Source organism: Schistocerca americana, chromosome X (genome assembly GCF_021461395.2).
Source record: "Schistocerca americana isolate TAMUIC-IGC-003095 chromosome X, iqSchAmer2.1, whole genome shotgun sequence".
NCBI lineage: Eukaryota > Metazoa > Arthropoda > Insecta > Orthoptera > Acrididae > Schistocerca > Schistocerca americana.
Genome location: NC_060130.1, coordinates 958,179,074 through 958,194,595, shown reverse-complemented (window position 1 = coordinate 958,194,595; position 15,522 = coordinate 958,179,074).

Below are 15,522 nucleotides of genomic sequence, written 5' to 3'. Positions count from 1 at the left end.
TTCCTGCTGCTTCATAAGGTTAGTGTTGTGTGGCCTCTCCTTGTGATTTTTCTCCTCTCGATGCCACTTGGTAGTTTCTTCATCTCTTGTTGAGTGGTATGATTACTTAAGCACAGCTCCTGTCATCTCGTGGACGGCCACCGGTGAAGCTAGTTGCCCAATCCACTGCCGCGGAGAGTATTCTTGTGGAGTGCAGGAATATTCCTTCAATTCCAGAAATGCTTTGTTCTGCAATGTCTGCAGAACCTTCAGCGACGTATATATATGTTCAAATGTGTGTGAATTCCTAAGGGACCAGACTGCTGAGGTTATCGGCCCCTAGACTTACACACTACTCAAACTAACTTAAGGCTAAGGACAACACACACACCTACGTCCGAGAGAGCACTCGAACCTCTGGCGGAAGGGGCCGCACGATTAGTGACGTGGATCCTATAACCGCGTGGCCACTCCGAGCTGTAGCAACGTGTATGCAGCGTTTCTCCACACCACAGCAGCGTCCTCAAGCAGTGGCCTATTGAGTGCTAGGTGCAATGTGATGCCACAGTGTGAGGATAGCGTCGTAGTGGGGTTTACCAAGCGCATCCTGCTCGACGCCTTACCCCTCACCTCCCGTATGTGCGCCATCCATGTCAGGCACCAGCCCAGTGTGACGCCGAGGTATTTACCAGTGCGTGAACAAGGGATGGGGCCACCCATGATTCACACTGGCTGAAAATAACAGTCCCCAGTTCCATTTATAGTGGCGGGTCTGCCTCTCGTGGCATGTAGTGGTCAATTGTCAATCGCTTTAAGGTGTCCAGATACTTTTGATCAGATAGTGTATGTTGTACGCTTCATTAAGAAAGCTTATTCCTCCTTCATTTGTATTCTGTCCTATCTTCATTTTTAAAAATGACAGTTTTCCAATTGGCAGGAATATTCCCCTCCCAGCGCACATCGCGTTATTTAAAGGCACCTTCAGAGACAGGTGTGAGGGTTTGTGCGCTACAATGAAGAGAAGAGTAATGAAGGCGGTAGCGTCGCTACTGGTGGGACAACAGGAGTAGTATAATCCGTGTCTCTTGAAAGCACAGTGAAATCACTGTCTCCCCCTAAACAGCAAATTAATCAATACCGACTTGCACTGAACTTTTGACTGTTTCGACTTTTCACCTGTTAATGTAGTTCGTGCTTATTTAGATTTCACAAGATCTGAAATGGTTCAAATGGCTCTGAGCACTATGGGACTCAACTGCTGAGGTCATTAGTCCCCTAGAACTTAGAACTAGTTAAACCTAACTAACCTAAGGACATCACAAACATCCATGCCCGAGGCAGGATTCGAACCTGCGACCGTAGCGGTCTTGCGGTTCCAGACTGCAGCGCCTTTAACCGCACGGCCACTTCGGCCGGCTACACGATCTGACTTCCGGAATCAAATTTTCAGTCTGCAGTGGAGTGTGAACTGTTTTGATGCTTCCTGGATAAGTAAAACTGCGCACGGGACCGGGACTATAGCACAGACTCTTGCTTTCCACGTGCAAGTCTCGTACAGACTGGTGCATCCAGATATTCTCACGACCCTCCTTCTTAGCTTAACTTCTCATCGTCACTATCAGGAGTGAAGGTGTTACGACGTGCTGTGGGTCGTGCATGGAAACCAATAATATCTCAACTGATGGAAAAAGACAGTTGGAAAAATTCATTCGTAGAATGGTAAGGGAAAAATACTTAAATTGTATACTGTTTTGAGGCTACATACAAGAAACAATAGAAACAAAAACATTATTTTGAGTAATATTGGTGGCTTTTTTTCTTTTTATGCAGGCGAAGAAAATGTGTCTACTTCTTTCCATAATTTTAGTGGGTAAAATGTTAAGCTAACAAAAATTTGGACAAAATGTTTTAATCTGCATCGAAATTCAACAGGTCACTCGCGTCATCAGCATAAATAGTACATCTTCAATTTTTGGTAGTGCGCATGCTGTTTTTACCTTAGGATAGCAGTAGTTCCGCTGTCTGAGCTCTCTAATTTACATCCAAAACTGGTTGAAACAGTACATCAGCATAGCACAGAAGGTCTCTAAAAGGAGAAGTTCAAATCACTTTATATTGCTTGAAAATGTTGTACAAAATCTGCACTGCTATTTGTAACTCTTCGCTTAATGCAAATAACATAAGAAATGTGTGGATAAAGATTGAGATTTGTGTCAACATGTGTACAGCTTACACTGAAGTGACAAAAGGCATGGGATATCTCCTAATATCGTGTCGGACTCCTTTTGCCCGGCGTAGCGCATCAACTCTGCGTTTCATGGACTCCACAAGTCGCTGGAAGTCCGCTACGAGAAATATTGAGCCATGCTGCCTCTATAGCCGTCCGTAAGTGTTGCCGGTGCAGGATGTTGTGCACGTACTGACCTCTCGATTATGTCCCATAAATGTTCGACTGGATTCATGTGGGGCCACCTGGGTAACCAAATAATTCACTCGAATTGGCCAAAATGTTCTTCAAACCAATCGCAAATAGCTGTGGCTCGGTGACATGGCGCATTGTCATCGATCAAAATTCTGTTGTTGTTTGGGAACACACAAAAGTTCCGTCGTTGGTTGGGGACATGAAGTCCCCGAGTGGCTGAAAATGGTCTCCAAGTAATCGAACATAATCATTTTTAGTTAATGATCAGTTCAGTTGGACCAAAGACAGCCCATACAATTATGGAAGCACCACCAGCTTGGACAGGACCTTGACAACAACCGGGGTCCATGGCTTCGTGGGATCTGTGCCACACTCGAACCCTCCACCAGCTCTTACCTAATGAAATCGGGGCTGACCTCTCCAGGTCACAGGTCACACAGGTCTAGGGTCATGCCCAGGAGAAGCGCTGCAGGCGATATAGTGCTGTTTACAAAGGCACTTACGTCAGTAGTCTGCTGTCATAGCCCATTAACGACAAATTTCGCCGCACTGTTCTAGCGGATACGTTAGTCGTACATCCCACCATTGATTTCGCGGTTATTTCGCGCAGTGTTGCTTACCTGTTAGCACTGACAACTCAACGCAAACGCCGCTTTTCTCGGTCGTTAAGTGAAGGCGTCGGCCATCGCGTTGTCCGTGGTGAGAGTTAATGCCTGAAATTTGGTGTTCACGACACACTCTTGATACTGTGGATCTCTGAATATCGAATTCCCTAACAACTTCCAAAATGGAATGTCCCATGCTGAAGCTAAACAAGCGCCGTGTCATTGTAAAAGGTATCAGAGGTGAGAGACTGTGCCAGGGCTTATCCCAGTTCACCACCACCACCAGCGCCATGTCATCGTAGAGCGCCTGTGCTTAACATACAAGGACTGCACCATAATCTAAGAGTGAAATTAAAAATTAAGATAACTTTGCCAGCCTTCTTCAGTGCATGTTTCAGTATATTAATTCAAAAAAAATGGTTCAAATGGCTCTGAGCACTATGGGACTCAACTGCTGCGGTCATTAGTCCCCTAGAACTTAGAACTAGTTAAACCTAACTAACCTAAGGACATCACAAACATCCATGCCCGAGGCAGGATTCGAACCATCAACCGTAGCGGTCTTGCGGTTCCAGACTGCAGCGCCTTTAACCGCACGGCCCCTTCGGCCGGCTCAGTATATTAGTGTTAACATTTTAAGGTCTCAGAATGATCAAACGAATTTCAGACAAAATACACGATGTTACGAAAAAAATAAGTGGCGCAGAATAATAACACTACAAAGCCAAAAATTGTTCAGAGTATGCAGATGTATATCCCAATAAAAAGTTACAAGTCTCATCTTGATGTGAGCAATATTTCGTTCAAAACTGGCTTTTTTATGAGAAATAGAAGGCGCTAAATATTAGGCTCAGAAAGATGAAAATTCGGATTACCGTAGTTACAAATAAAAAATTAACTGTGTGACACTAATAGTAAATTAGTTTTCAATTTATTTACTAAAAACCAAATTTGGAACGAAAAAAACGTCCTTATTCATGGTAGATTAAGCGTCATTAGTATTTCTAATGGAAAGTTCTAATTAAATAACTCGATTACATTTACCTAACAATACGGCTGTACCAAGTTTCAAGACTTTATTGTAAATAATAATAATATCCAAGGAATCTTAAAGAGGCAGTTCATAGGTCATGTTCTACTGTCACTTTCGTTCTAAAAATTCGAGCCAGTAGAGTTTAAATGGAGTCGAGCGAAAACTCTTTTACTAAGTAAAACAAATTAAACTCTATTTCTATACGATGGTTGGAACTTAAATAGTGCCAACTATTGATTCACAACCGATTCAAAAGAGTTACAAGTTTGCACCTGTTACTGTCCAAAGTAGTCACCAGCGTTGTGTAGAACCCGTTGCCACAGATGTGGAAGGCGTACTATACCGTTAGCAGAGCCTGTTCTGTTGAAGGTGTGAATGGAGCGGTCTAAAGTTAAGGTGATTCTCGTGTATGACTGTCATGGTGTTATCCTAACGCATTACGCTCCTCCCCGGCAGACCGTCAGTGCACAGTATTACTGTTCGTTTTTGGAGCATCACCTGCGACCAGATTTGCGAAAGAAGCGGCGACACTTTCTGCGCAACCCACCCATCATTTTGCACGGCAATGCGTGGGCGCATACAGCACAAGCTGTGGCTGCTCTGTTCAGTCGATGGGACTGGGAAGTACTGTACCATCCACGATACTCCCCGAACTTAAGTCCTTGTGACTTTAATTTGATTCCGAAGATGAAGGAAGCACTTCGTGGCATTCGCTTCAGAACTGTTCCAGAGACTCGACAGGCAGTAGACCGCTCCATTCCCACCATCAACAGAACAGGCTCTGCTAACGGTATACTACGCCTTCCTCATCGCTGGCAACTGGTTCTACACAACGATGGTGACTACTTTGAAGGACAGTAACAGGTGGAAACATGTAACTCTTTTGTATCGGTTGTGAATAAATAGTTGCCACTATTTAAGTTCCAACCCTCGTAGAAATTAAGAAGATTGTAAATTGTTAAACTAGAGAGATTTGAATTAACATGGGTCCGAGAAAGGGGACGTTTGGATACCGCTACCTGTGCCTAGGGCAGTTGGTATCAGATGTTCCGTTTGCTGGTCGACTGCGCCCATAAATAAATGCAGCCAGAGGGGCAGGAGAGAGACACTTCGCATCGAGATATCAATCTATTCGCGTCAGTCAAACGCATGCGTGGGCTGTGCCTCGGATGACGTCAGAGCCGGCCAACTACCAAAAGCGTACGAAGTGAACTCGCGAGTACTGTACACAGTCCTGGACCGCTCAGATTTCACGGAAGTAACTGTTTGTGTGCCGCCCGTAATGTTGACAAAACTGCGTGGCAAGCTTCATTTTCAAGGCGAGCAATTAACTTTGGTGATTAGAAGTCAGGGTGATAAACCATTTTACTTGGAACTTCCCGTAGAGGTCACCTCTGAACTGTTAATAGTGATGTTTCCGATAGGGACACTATAATTATTATTGTTCATATTATTATTATAAGGGACATTTTGTGCGTTTGGGCTTTTAAAGAATATATCAATCAGTTACAACTCAAAACTTCTATTTATAGTCATAGTTTCAGATCCTGCTGAGTAAATAGCAAGTAGAAACATTTTGCTTCAGTGCGTTCAAAGAGTAATATGGACTTGCAGGCTGGAAATTATGATCAGTATGTTCTCCACCGCTTTCTGGCTGACCGTAAAAATGGTTTTCTAACTCTTGTAAACGGCGAAGGTAGGTGTAAAGCACGCACAAACAATTTAAGTGTCTTTTCACAAGCTTAATAACGGAGTATCAACAATTGTGGATATTTACCCACCACCACCAATGCGTCTACCGCCAGCTAACATTCCGAGTTTAGAGTCTGTGAATTCGTGTCGTGCGGCCATAATCAGATCGTAAACGTTTTCACATGAATCACGTGAGTACAAATGGCAATTCCGTCAATGCACTGACCTTTTATATCTTGTGTACCCGTACTACTGCCATCTGTATATGTGCCCATCGCTATGCCATGACTTTTGTCACCTCAATGTATAGTATTCAGCACATTAAAGATTTTTTTTAAAGAAAGAGACTTCAGGCAGTAACAGCATTTTCCACAAAAGGCAAGGCTCCGGGTTCAAATCTCTCTCCGGCACAGAGTTTTCATCAGGGCAGAAAGTTTCAAGATCTTACCCCTTTTACACCGTAGAAAATAATTTTGCTATAGAACCAACCAATAATTCATTAGTTTCTGACAAAATTTCTTCAATTTCGCAGGTAACTACGAGGGTCACTCCAAAAGAAATGCACGCTACTTTTGTAAAAATACAGTTTTCATTGTGCATGTGTGGAAGTCTTACAGTGTGTAGATACATCCTTCCCGCTTGTTTGCAAACTTAGTCCAACGTGTTTCCGTGAGTGCCGCCGTCACAGCATGTCTTCAAGATGGCTGCTACACTTGACGTTCGTCAGAAGCACCGTGCTGTCATAGAATCCCTGTGCTGTCAAAACGAGACAGTGGGAAACATTCACAAGAGGTTGAAAAAGGTGTATGGAGATGCTGCTGTCGATTGCAGTACAGTTAGTCGGTGGGCAAGCAGGTTACGTGATGAAAGCGGGCACGGTAATATTGAGGATTGTCCTCGCAGCGGCGGGCCTCGTACTGCACACACTCCAGACAATGTGCAGAGAGTTAACGAATTGGTGACTGCTGAGAGACGCATCATAGTGAACGAATTGTCACGCTACGTTGGGATAGAGAAGGAAGTTTTTGCAGAATACTGAAAGTGTTGGCGTTAAAAAGGGTATGTGGCAGGTGGGTTCCCAGGACGTTGACACTGGCTCACAAAGAAACAAGAAAAACGGTATGCAGCGAACTTTAGGAACAGTACGAGAGTGGTGGAGATGAATTTCTTGGAAGAATTGTGACAGATGATGAAACATGGCTCCATCATTTTTCGCCAGAGACGAAGAGGAAATCAATAGAGTGGCATCATGCAAATTCACCCAAGAAAAAAAAAAATCAAAACCACACGTTCTGCTGGAAAAGGTATGGCTACGGTGTTTTTCGATTCCGAAGGACTCTTGCTTGTGGACATCATGCCAAGTGGAACCATCATAAATTGTGATGCATATGTGACTGAGTCGTGTTCGACCACATCGGCAAAAGCAGGATGTTTTGCTGTTGCACGACAATTCACGGCCACATGTCAGTCAATAAACCGTGGAAGCGATCACAAAACTCGGTTGGACAACACTGAAACACCCGCCTTACAGTTCTGACATGGCTCCATGTGACTATCATCTCTTTGGGAAACTGAAAAACTCTCTTCGTGGAACAAGATTTGAAGATGATGACTCCCTTGTGCACGCTGCCAAACAGTGGCTCCAACAGGTTGGTCCAGAATTTTACCGTGTGGGTATGCAGGCGCTGGTTCCAAGATGGTGTAAGGCAGTTGAGAGGCATGGAAATTACGTGGAGAAATGAAAATATTGTTCCTAAAGGATGTATCTACACACCGTAGAACTTTCAGACATGTAGAATAAAAGATGGATTTTTAAAAAAATAGTGTGCATTTCTTTTGGAGTGACCCTCGTACATCCTTCCCTGTTGTCAAATGGCTCTGAGCACTATGGGACTTAACATCTGAGGTCATCAGTCCCCTAGAACTTAGAACTACTTAAACCTAACTAACCTAAGGACATCACACACATCCATGCCCGCGGCAGGATTCGAACCTGCGGCCGTAGCAGTCGCGCGGTTCCGGACTGAAGCGCCTAGAACCGCTCGGCCACCGCGGTCGGCCCCTGTTGTCAGCTGCTGCACTTGTACATCTACACCTACATTTAGATGACTACTGTGCAATTCACAATTAAGTACCTGACAGGGCTTCATCGAACCACCTTCAAGCTATTTCTCTACCGTTCCACTTTCGAACGGCACGCGGGAGGAAGGAGCACTTAAATCTATCCGTGGAAGTTCTGATTTCTCTTATTTTATGATGATAATCATTTCTCCCTATGTAGGTGGACGCCAACACAATATTTTCGCAATCGGAGGAGAATATTGATGACTGAAATTTCACGAGAAGATCCTGCCGCAATGAAAAACACCTTTGTTTTAATTATTGCCATCCCAGTTCACAAGTCATGTCCGTGGCACTGTCTCCCCTATTTGGCGATGGCACAAAACGAGCTGCCCTTCATAGAACTTTTTCGATTTCTCCTGTCAGTCCCATCTGAGGCAGATCCCACACAGCACAGCAATTCCAGCAGAGCGCGGACAAGCGTGATTTAATCAGTCTCTTTAGTAGACCTGTTGCATTTTCCAAGTGTTCTGCCAATACATCACACTCTTTGTTTTGCTTTCTTCACAACATTACGTATGTGATCGTTCCAGTTTAAGTTATTCGTAATTGTAATCCCGAAGTATTTAATTGCATTTACAGCATTTAGATTTTTGTTATTTATTGTGTATTTCGTAAGTTTTGTCAAAACACATACAAATATAAGCTCACGCACAAAAGCAAAAACTAAATATATTAGATCAAATGGCGCCAGCCGCTCTATACACTTCTGAAAAACAAGACAGGGTCTTCCAGCAGTAAGATATGTCTTCACTTTTTTTCGTGATTTGCCGTTCCTATAAATTGGCCTCCCGTGTTTGTCGTTTCATCTTACCCGTAATAAAATTGCTTGGCGCAGCTGCAGTCGCAGCGAGTCTCTGGTCCGTCCCGAGGGACGTATCGGTTGGCGACAGACGGCTTCGCGCCGACCGCGGCGACCGCGCAAACAAGGGAGAAAGATAGGGGTCTCACGTCCCATCGCCGACGAGGTCATCAGAGGCGCGGCACAACCTCGGATTGGGTGAGGATGGAGAAGGAAAACGGTTCTGCCCTTTCAAAGTAAACACCTCAGCATTCAGCACTGGAAACCGAAATCTCTGGCGCCAGGCAGAAATTTGAATCACTGTCACCCCCAAATAGCAGTCCATTGTCTTACCACCGTTTGCCTAAATACAAGTCCATTGTCTTACTACGGCCCTCCCAAGTACTAGTCCATCGTCTTACCACCGCGGAATCTCGCTTGGTATGATCATGCAACTGAATACCAGCATTCAGTGGCAAGGCTTTCGATTCTTGATAAGAGAGGAATTATCCCCAACATTTCCCCAGCAAGGCGTTTAAATGTTTGGTGTACTCTTCCTCATCAGTATAATTACAGTACTGGCCATTAAAATTGCTACACCACGAAGATGACGTGCTACAGACGCGAAATTTAACCCACAGGAAGAAGATGCTGTGATACGCAAATGATTAGCTTTTCAGAGCATTCACACAACGTTGGCGCCGGTGGCGACACCCACAACGTGCTGACATGACGAAAGTTTCCAACCGATTTCTCTTACACAAACAGCAGTTGACCGGCGTTGCATGGTGAAACGTTGTTGTGATGTCTCGTGTAAAGAGGAAAAATGCGTACCATCACGTTTCCGACTTTGATAAAGGTCGGATTGCAGCCTATCGCGATTGCGGTTTATTGTATCGCGACATTGCTGCTCGCGTTGGCCGAGATCCAATGACTGTTAGCAGAATATGGAATCGGTGGGTACAGGAGGGTAATACGGAACGCCGTGCTGGATCCCAACGGCCTCGTATCACTAGCAGTCGAGATGACAGGCATCTTATCTGCATGGCTGTAACGGATCGTGCAGCCACGTCTCGATCCCTCAGTCAACAGATGGGGACGTTTGCAAGACAACAACCATCTGCACGAACAGTTCGACGACGTTTGCAGCAGCATGGACTATCAGCTCGAAGACCATGCCTGCGGTTACCCTTGACGCTGTATCACAGACAGGAGCGCCTGCGATGGTGTACTCAGCGACGAACCTGGGTGCACGAATAGCAAAACGTCATATTTTCGGATGAATCCAGTTTCTGTTTACAGCATCATGATGGTCGCATCCGTGTTTGGCGACATCACGGAGAACGCACATTGGAAGCGTGTATTCGTCATCGCCATACTGGCGTACAACCCGGCGTGATGATATAGGGTGCCATTGGTTACGCGTCTCGGTCACCTCTTGTTCTCATTGACGGCACTTTGAACAGTGGACGTTACGTTTCAGATGTGTTACGACCCGTGGCTCTACCCTTCATTCGATCCCTGAGAAACCCTACATTTCAGCAGGATAATGCACGACCGCATGTTGCAGGTCCTGTACGGGCCTTTCTGAATACAGAAAATGTTCGACTGCTCCCCTGGCCAGCACCTTCTCCAGATCTCTCACCAATTGGAAACGTCTGGTCAATGGTGGCCGAACAACTGTCTCGTCACAATACGCCAGTCACTACTCTTGATGAACTGTGGTATCGTGTTGAAGCTGCATGGGCAGCTGTACCTGTACACGTCACCCAAGCTCTGTTTGACTCAATGCATAGGCGTATCATGGCCGTTATTACGGCCAAAGTCGGTTGTTCTGGCTACGGATTTCTCAGAATCTATGAACCCAAATTGCGTGAAAATGTCTGTTCTAGTATAACATACTTGTCCAATAAATACCCGTTTATCATCTGCATTTCTTCTTGGTGTAGCAATTTTAATGTCCAGTAGTGTACTTACATTAGTGTTCTAAGTTAAATTCGAAGCATTCCCGCAGCTACTCGTGCAGTGAGGGCTAGTGACACTCTTTGTATCCTGTCAGTCAGACGGGGAGGTTAAGCTCAGCGGTCTTCTCCTTGTTGCTATTCGAATACTGCGCATCTCTCTCTCTCGATCATCATGATCATGACAACCATAATCGTCATCATCATCAACACAAACATGACACTCAGTTTCCACGCGCATTCATCACAGTCATCTACACTAAACAGATACACTTATGACAAAACATTTACTCTCCTTGAAGTGAAGAAGTCGCTGGCAGCAAAGAAAGATGTGACTACGCTTCTCCTTCGGTTTCTCCCAGCCAACAACGCCATACAACTTTATTTTATGCAACTGAACCTTGAAACAAAGATTCTCATTTGCCCTACTCACTGCTGCGTGTAACTTGGCGTTCCAAGTGAATGTACGTGATAAGGGCAGTCACACACTTGAGCTGACTGACTTTACTTCGACCCATAAGCAGGACTGAGACAGCTTTTGTGGTGCTCGAAACCGATTAGAAGGTACCTAAACATCAGCTTCTGAATATGCTGACACACCTTCGTAGCCGAATCTCTAACGAACTCTTAGCGTTTTGATGGTCGAAACAATTGTAATTGCTGTGCATAAAGAAATTCCCCTCGCCAATATGTGGGCGGATCAGCTAGGAGCTACTTAAGAAACAATTAGCGTCTCTGCTAGGAAAAGAGTTGCCATTAACGACTGTGAGACTGATGTGTCGACCACTAGTTCGTTCTTATGTGACCGCAAATGGCGCCACAGACTGAAGATGAGACTGTCTTCGCTTAACTCCCAGCGGCTTACGGCGGAGTTTATCTGCACTGTGTACCAGTGCCCTGAGTTAAATCCAAATCCAAATCGCACTATCTAATGCAGTGACGATATGTGATAGTATTGATGATGATCCGTTCGTTGCATGAAAACGTTTACGTTCATCTCAGCCCCCCCTACCCCCCCCCCCCCCCCCCCCTTCTCCTCCTGGTGACTAGTGAGACGAGACCGTTGTACGACAGCACTAAGACCCACATTTTCTCTTTCATTCATTCATAACAATACAAAGAGCTGACACTGTGACACCTATCACAACAATCGACAACGCAGTGCCACACCTCTAACACAGTTCGAAGGTAATCAAATAAACACTATTCCTACTTACTCACGACAGAGGGCAGCTTTAAAATATTCCGTTGTAGTCTTCAAGACTCAATTATGAACATGATATACGCAGTAAAATCCACTTTATTTATCAGCATACTTTCCTTTTAGATCGCTGGACTTTGTTAGACGGTTCAACAGGGCTATGCAGTTGAGGCAGACCACCCAAAATATATCCAGGAGGAGTCAATATATCGAGATGAGATTTTTTGATAAGTTACAACAGACAACGTGACAAGTTTTCTAACTTACGCGAGTACTTTTTAACGTCTATAGCTGCTGAATTATAGCACCGACGTTTTGTTGAGTGTAACTACATATATTTTTCGGTAACATTGGAAAAGGATGTTCAAAACACACTTCAGTAACATAACCTGTGGGTAGCTGGATCAAATAGTAACAAGATAACGGCGCTGGGAACCATTGTCATGCGGTCAGTGGAAGCAGTCCCACAAACGTCTGTCCTGTTGCACTATATGTAAGCAAACACATAACTCAGGTATGGTTCGTGTGTTCACTATTATGACTCAAAGTGTTGACCATGAAAATTGTTGCTTGCTGTAAAGCGATTGGGGACAGACAATATTGGATGTTAAATTTCGTCAGTATTTTACGTGACAGGCATAATAAATAATAAACAAACGGACCGGCGAGAGATTATTTGCGGCCCTGCTATCTTGTCACAATTTACTCAAGTTCCACACATGTTACGTCTTTGAAATCCTCTTGTAAGGTTCCTTCCAATGTTACAGAGAAAAGTACGTATTCCGTATTTTTTTTTTTTTTTTTTTAGTTGGAGTCGTAAATTCAAATACACTCCTGGAAATGGAAAAAAGAACACATTGACACCGGTGTGTCAGACCCACCATACTTGCTCCGGACACTGCGAGAGGGCTGTACAAGCAATGATCACACGCACGGCACAGCGGACACACCAGGAACCGCGGTGTTGGCCGTCGAATGGCGCTAGCTGCGCAGCATTTGTGCACCGCCGCTGTCAGTGTCAGCCAGTTTGCCGTGGCATACGGAGCTCCATCGCAGTCTTTAACACTGGTAGCATGCCGCGACAGTGTGGACGTGAACCGTATGTGCAGTTGACGGACTTTGAGCGAGGGCGTATAGTGGGCATGCGGGAGGCCGGGTGGACGTACCGCCGAATTGCTCAACACGTGGGGCGTGAGGTCTCCACAGTACATCGATGTTGTCGCCAGTGGTCGGCGGAAGCTGCACGTGCCCGTCGACCTGGGACCGGACCGCAGCGACGCACGGATGCACGCCAAGACCATAGGATCCTACGCAGTGCCGTAGGGGACCGCACCGCCACTTCCCAGCAAATTAGGGACACTGTTGCTCCTGGGGTATCGGCGAGGACCATTCGCAACCGTCTCCATGAAGCTGGGCTACGGTCCCGCACACCGTTAAGCCGTCTTCTGCTCACGCCCCAACATCGTGCAGCCCGCCTCCAGTGGTGTCGCGACAGGCGTGAATGGAGGGACGAATGGAGACGTGTCGTCTTCAGCGATGAGAGTCGCTTCTGCCTTGGTGCCAATGATGGTCGTATGCGTGTTTGGCGCCGTGCAGGTGAGCGCCACAATCAGGACTGCATACGACCGAGGCACACAGGGCCAACACCCGGCATCATGGTGTGGGGAGCGATCTCCTACACTGGCCGTACACCACTGGTGATCGTCGAGGGGACACTGAATAGTGCACGGTACATCCAAACCGTCATCGAACCCATCGTTCTACCATTCCTAGACCGGCAAGGGAACTTGCTGTTCCAACAGGACAATGCACGTCCGCATGTATCCCGTGCCACCCAACGTGCTCTAGAAGGTGTAAGTCAACTACCCTGGCCAGCAAGATCTCCGGATCTGTCCCCCATTGAGCGTGTTTGGGACTGGATGAAGCGTCGTCTCACGCAGTCTGCACGTCCAGCACGAACGCTGGTCCAACTGAGGCGCCACGTGGAAATGGCATGGCAAGCCATTCCACAGGACTACATCCAGCATCTCTACGATCGTCTCCATGGGAGAATAGCAGCCTGCATTGCTGCGAAAGGTGGATATACACTGTACTAGTGCCGAAATTGTGCATGCTCTGTTGCTGTGTCTATGTGCCTGTGGTTCTGTCAGTGTGATCATGTGATGTATCTGACCCCAGGAATGTGTCAATAAAGTTTCCCCTTCCTGGGACAATGAATTCACGGTGTTCTTATTTCAATTTCCAGGAGTGTACATTTACAATGGGCCTTTTGAAGTGCAAGGAACTCCAAATGCAAATGCTTATTTTCTTGTGTACCCTTGGTCAAGGAAGCGTTTAGGAGTTAGAAATATAGTTGATCTGAGGTTGTATGTCCACAGAAACCAGTGATGAATGAAATGTGGAACCCTCAGGGGACATGCACTCTTTGCATTGTCAGGTGCCTGACGAGCACCAGGGACCCGACTCGTTGCCAGCACTACTTCCGTTTCTTTTCGTGTTGGCAACCTTCCCCTTCTTCATTCAGAACTTTGACTATCTTCTTTCTTTCTTCCCTTTTTTTTATGTTGAATCATGTCTTACAGAATGTAAGTTTAGCTTTAAAATAACTTTCAATTAGTGTGAATTTCAAGCTTGAAGCAATTTGTTAGAATCTTGGCACGAACACCAGAACTAAGTTATTTATTTAAATTTTTTTTAGTGGATTTGAATGATGATAAAAATATTAATAATGTTAAATTTTCCTTGTATAATATGACTAAAGGTGAACGTTTCTGTAAGGAGTAATGGATAATCAAACTGGGCACACTAGAAAATGATTGAAAATGATTTTAGAAGTAAAGTGGGTACAGAAAAAGGAAATAGGAACATGCAGTGAAAATAAATGAGCAAATGGTTTTATGCAGGAAGATGAAAGAGTAAATAAAGTTAATGTTTAAAATGAATAATCTAATATGATTAATGTCCAAAGATGGTTGCATAGAAATGGGTAAAAACGGTGATGAAAAATGTTCTACGTCAAAATTGACTAGATAAACCTGACTAATGTATGTGAAATAGATGTGAGAGGTGTGTGTCTAGTGCCACCAAAAGTGGGCAAAAATCACTTGTAAAATTATTGTCCTGGTCTAGATGTATGTAATGACCTAACTGTGTGTGGAAAAGCAATGGTAAAGGAGTAATAAGTAATTCTTAATACTGACTTGATCCCAAGTAGGACATTTAAATTTTTCTTGATTAATGTATATCTTACCTGATGTTGTCATTTGAAAAGAAATGGTTTTGTTGCCAGTGTCTAATTAGTGTTTTGAAGTTACAGATATTATGTTTTACTAACAAAGAGAGAGAGGTGCTGGCCAGTACTTACCTCAGCTCAGTACAGTACAGCCGATAGATACACATTTTTTATGTGTATCTATCGGCTGTACTGAGCTGAGGTAAGTACTGGCCAGCACCTCTCTCTCTTTGTTAGTATTTGTTTCACATCTTATATGAGATTTTCCATTAATCATTTAGATATTATGTTTTATACCATTAATGCAAATTTTACCAAAGATGTGACCTAATGATGAAAAAGCTTAAAGATGATGACAACAAACTGCTCAAAAGTATGTTGTTGGGCAGCAAACAAGACAAAAGAATAAAAATTCTGTGGTCCTGAAGTTGAGGGCTACCAAAAATGCTGTGTGAGCAGTAGCCGAAGGACTTGCCATTGTGGGGGCAAGGAGTT